The following is a 5,834-nucleotide window of genomic DNA, read 5'->3' on the forward strand; positions in this document are numbered from 1 at the left end:
CAAAAAACCACAGCGAGTTTCGTAACAAAACGGTGAGTAAATCTGTGAACGCTGCCATAAGGCAACGTCCCAAAAGGGTTCAGATCTTTTCATATACTAATGAGAAGTTGTAAAATCATTTGTTGCAATAGAAAAACAAAGAAACAAGATGTGTCAATGTGTCACCCTTCTCAGATGGCTTCATTATTTACGGCTCATATTGTCTCCCTGGGGTTGCCGTGTGTAATGGTTCATGCTAGGAAATGAAATAGCGTTTAGATGTTTGTCATCGCGGATTCTGTGTGTGCATGTGCATACTGTACGTGTGTGTGTGTGTGCGTGAATGCATGCATGAGTATGTGAGTCACGCACCACTATCCGGTCCCCTGGGCTTTGAGTTCTGATGCCCGTCTTTCAGCTCCTCTACTGCACTGAACCCAGTGAACCTTCTGCTGTTTACACTCTCCCCCTCCTCCCGCTCGCTCCGTCTCTATTTATCTCTCTCACACACACTCTCATGCGCATCCATTCTCTCTCCCTTTTCTCTCTCTCTCTCTCTCGCGCTTTCGCTCTCCATCTCCCTCCAGCTCCCTTCAGTACATCTCTCATTCTCACGCACTCATGCTCCCTTGTGTTCTTAGTCTTTTCACTCGTCACCTTTCTCCTGTCTGTCTTTCTAGCTGAGCCTCTGTGTACCTCCACAGATCAGGACTTATTCAGACAGCCTCTAACTCTACAGGGTGCAGGAACACACTCAGGGTCTGTGTGTGTGTCTGTGTAGATGTGTGACCTGAAAGAGAGAGATACAAATTGATAGAAAAACATGTTGGTGCTTTTCAGATATTAATCTTCAGATATTAAACTGTACTCCTTCTCCTTCTCCTCAGTGCTGTCTTCCTCTTCCATGTCCCCATCGTCTCACCGTCTTCTCACCATCGCCGTCGCCGTTCTTTCATCCACAAACACACACTGGTTCCATCGGTTTGCAGTTCAAGTCCAGCAGCTGCTGTGACGTCAGCCCTCTGCTGCCCACACTGAGCCCCTTCTGTCAATTACAACTTTCTCTAACAGCAGACTGGTAACAATGTGGCTCTTTTATCTGTGCATGCCTGTGTCAGCAAATGTCCTTTTTTTTTTTTTTTTTCATGAATGAGGTTGTGTTGGCGTGGGCATGTGTGTGTGTGTGTTACAAAGGGATGAAGGTGCGGGAGGACGGGTAGGGGCATGCCACTCGTGTCAGCTCTTCCAGGACATGTGAGGCGGGCGTTTCAAGGCTCTGTTTGATGTAACTCTACCCCCACAACCCCCCCACCCCCAATCCAACAAACAGTACCGTCATCTTTAGGGCCCTCACGGTCTAAATTGCCTCCCTTGCACTTCTGCAGCACATTGTGGAACTGAAACGTGCATTTTAATGAATGTGGTTAAGTGTGAGCGGGTGAGTGAGGTTGCGTGTTGGACACGGCTTGAGAGACCACCGAGCTGTGCAGAGGAGGTAAGTGGAATGTGCATCACATGGCATGAACCCTCGGCACATCTCACTGCGGCACGGTGACAGTTTGCGTCTGTGCGTGTGAGTTGGCGTGTGTATATTTGAAACTGTGCGACTGGGAGCCAGGTACAGTATGTAGCATGTGCAGCCGTGTGTTTGTGTGTGTGTGTGTGTGTGTGTGTGTGTGTGTGTGTGTGTGTGTGTGTGTGTGTGTGTGTGTGTGTGTGTGAAGGCTCTGCAGTTATACACTCACCGTAAGTCACAGAGTTCATCCCCATGCAACCGCCCAGCTGTTTCCCTGCGTCACAAGCTTCATTCACGTATGACTACATGCTTGCTCGGCGATGAATGATGCTTGTTTCTTTGTCTTTTGTAATGTAAATCAATGGGATTGCTACATATATATATATACATATATATATTTATAACTTCTTCACGCTGTCATGGCTCTTCTCCCTGAGGCGGAGCAGCCTCCTTGGCAGCATCTCTTCACTTGGTGGCACGCGTTGGAAACCCCAGGCCCGGTCACGGATAGCTTATATACACTGTAAACGGCTAATCGGGCATCAAACCAGTGGAGAGGAAAAAGCGCCTCCACTCCGTGTCTCATTCATTATTCACCGCCAGCAAATGAAGTTGGTACAGTGGGAGCGATCAATTATGGATGAGAGAAGGTAGGAGGGGGAAAAAGAGAGCGAGATGAAGGGGGGGGTAGAGAGAGGCCTACCCTGCATGCAGGCAGAGCTTTAGCATGCCAATGAACATCACACTGCAACCTGCATGCACACAGCCACTCAGGTAATGCACTCTGGAGGCCCGCGATTCTGCGTAGAGAGCCTCAGAGAGAGAGAGAGAGAGAGAGAGAGAGAGAACGCTCATGTGCGCATATGTGCATGCACTCTTCACACTGCACCAATAGCATTTGTTTGATAATGACTGCGTTAGCTGACTTGGAGGTCTTTTGGGTCACTGGCGTATGTGCACATGCGTGTTTTTCTCTGTAGACAGCCTGAACTGGCACAGTCATAGTGAAACTACATTTGGTCTTTTCACAACAGTCATAACGTCCCTTGGTAACAAGGATATACAATTTTTCCAGATGCAGCATTTTGACACACACACACACTCACACCCACACACTCACGCACACACACACACACACACACACACACACAGACACACACTCTTAGATCTCCTCTGTGTTTGACTCACACAGGCCTTTTTTGTCTTTCTCTTCTCTTCTATAACTTCAGTATACGGAACACAAACCAGACCACAGACATTTTCAGAGAGTAGTGATTCTAGGAATTTAGAACAACCTGTGAATTATCACAAAAAAGTGCTTCCAATCATTGTTAGTTGTAACTTCTTCCGTATTTGCAAATATCTTTTATACAGAAACTGTTCATTCCTTCATCTTCAGGGCTGTCAGGTCTTTTTTCTGTACCAGGTTCTTTCACTGTGATTTTTATCTGGTTGAAACTAAGAATAAAGTGACACCTTTGATTAAAGAGTGAACTCCGGGACTTTCCGGGACCATGAAGCAGTCGGGTACCTCGACTCCTTCTTCTGTGCCCGCTCTGCACGCAGTTTCACAACTCCAACCTGTGGCATGGAACCAGCCATGTGCTTTCACTGTGGGGCTGTCCCATCCTTACACACACACACCTACACACATACACACAAGTTTGAGATGACACACCCCACCGATACTGACATTATAGCCGTATGGGCCACTGGGCTTAGCTCTTCAGCCCTCAACAGCTTTTATATGCTTGTATTTTCAATGACCCTCCGTTGTTGTGATTGGAAACTCTTACTGTGAAGCATCTGCTGGAATGTTTTACTCAATCTCTCACTGTTAAATGTCAAATATTCGCCACTGGAAACTGCTCTATTCGTGCGGTCTGTTTTTGTGTGTGTGTGTGTGTGTGTGTGTGTTAGTGTGCGTGTGTGGGCAGAGAGGCTGTTTGATGTGAGTCAGATCCAAACCCAGGCTGGTTTCTCTCACATGTGTGTGGGACGGATCCAGATGGCTCCACAGGACTGCACAAATGTCACTCTGATAATGAGACAGCACGGCCTGTCGAAAATACAGGTAGTGGGGCTGTGCTACATGCTTTTACACCCACACACACACACAAACACACACACACACACACACACAGTGAAAGAGGTGGCGAGAAAGAGAGTGAAAGAGCGAGGCCGCCGAATGCAAGAAAATTATCACGTAACAGACGTAATGAAAACACATAAATATTATAAAATAAGTTTACAGTGTCGTCACACTTACAGACGTGTTCAGACAAGCTGGCACATAATGATTAGAGTCCAGGTTCGTAGGCTGCGTCCTTTAACATCATTACAGGCACAGAGACACAGTTTGTCTTCATCATCGCGGCTGATTATCGACTTCACCATGGTGACCCGCAAGTAGATGATGAATGCAGTAATGTCCGTCCACTGACCTGTGCTAAACGACAACTTCACCTGGCTGAGATGCACATCGAGTGTGAAAGCAGGAGTGAGAAGTTGTTGTTTATTTAATTTTCTTACGAGTCACAAGAGTGGTCCGTCAACCCCGCTCCTTCTCACACCCGCTCCTCCTCTCTGCTGCACGACAAGTCATTTTCACACGTATTCACACATATTTCCTTTGTCTGCTACACTACCTATTCTTTCCTCACACAATATATTCCTGTTATTTTGAACAGCACAGGTGCAACCCTGTGTCTCTCTCGCTCTCTAAGTGAGATAGTATCTGTTATTCCAGCTCTCCAACTGCTGTGACCTAATGTAACTATTGCACCTTTACATTCTCCACAGCACAGTCAGTCCCAAGAGGATGTTTCAGTCTCAAATACTAATCCACTGACACCATTATAGTATCAGGCTCACAGCTTGTGTATGTCCAGTGTGTGTGTGTGTGTGTGTTTGTGTGTGTCGGTGTGTGTGTTGTTGCTGCTTTATCAAACACTGTCTGCTGCTGGCAACAAATTTCCTCGCAGGTGATCTGTTATAGTGACAGGGCAGCGAGTATTTTTAGCCGGAGAGAGAGAGAAAGGACAAACAATGAGGCAGGAAAGACACAGGGAGACAACAAGGGGACGAGTGCGGGCGTGCGAGAGGAAAGAGAGAGGTCGAAGGGGGGGACAGAGCGAGAGAGAGAGAGAGAGAGAGAGAGAGAGAGAGAGAGAGAGAGAGAGAGAGAGAGAGAGAGAGAGAGAGAGAGAGAGAGAGAGAGAGAGAGAGAGAGAGAGAGAGAGAGAGAAATGGGGGAAGTGAAATCTGAGGGTAAAACAAAACCACCTGGATGTTGCTGACTTGCTCCTCTTCTGTCTCGAGCACAGGCTGCATAAGTACATCACATTACACCTCATGTTTGTGCACACACAGACTCAATGTGTGTAGAGTCCGGAAGTATTTGTATAGTTTGGCACATCATTTCCCAATAATTTGTAAAAAACATTGTACTCACAAAAATAAGAGATGAGAAACATAGAAACTGCAAAAATCGAACCGACCAAGACACAGGTTAGTTTAACAGGCCCGAGCACTTTTTCAGAAGTAAAACTAAAAGTGAACTCACCCTAAAAGTCAGACACAATCTCTCATGGAAGATTTTATATGTCAGAGCTCAGGAGTGGGCGGCAATAACAAGCCAGGGCTAAAGGGCATGGGTTCAAGGAAGGTTAGATAAATCGATAATAAAAATAATTGTTAGCTGTGGGTCTGTTTACAGCAGAGACTTTGGGCGGCGATGCACTCACCTTCTTTTTCACTTTCTGAAGGAGTGAGAATATTTCTTTGACTTTCCGAGACAGGGTGTTTTTCAACATTTCAACTGATCTACTACAGAATAATTTATGGATCATGTAATTCTATAAATCTATAAAAATCAGGCCATTTAAGAGAACTGATATCTATGAGTTTGTGTAATTTAGTGTACTTGTTGGACCTTGTTGGAGGTCTGTGTTCTACTGAGTTTGGTTTAACATCTGTCTGAACACATAATTAACATAAGCAAAACTATTTCAAAATGACTTGGCCATTTAGTATAATGGGCCTTAAACTCTGATCTCTGGCAAAGCAGCAACTCAGAAGAACAAGTGAGGAGTGCAGACTAAAAGGCAAACTACAAACACAGACATATTTCTTTTTACTTCTCCTTTTTCTCAATGGGATTCTGTCAAGAGTAAGACTTTGTGTTTTTGGTTCCGCTGTCTCGACAGAAAACAGCTTTGGCCTTTACCTCTGAGTGGTGAGTAAAACAATGTAACGTGCTCAGAGTGGTGGTCAGGACATTCTGGTCCGTGCACACGCAAGTTCAATGTCCTCCTCTCTCTCTCTCTCCCTCTTTCTC

The sequence above is a fragment of the Limanda limanda genome, chromosome 7, assembly GCF_963576545.1.
Source record: "Limanda limanda chromosome 7, fLimLim1.1, whole genome shotgun sequence".
Taxonomy (NCBI): Eukaryota; Metazoa; Chordata; class Actinopteri; order Pleuronectiformes; family Pleuronectidae; genus Limanda; species Limanda limanda.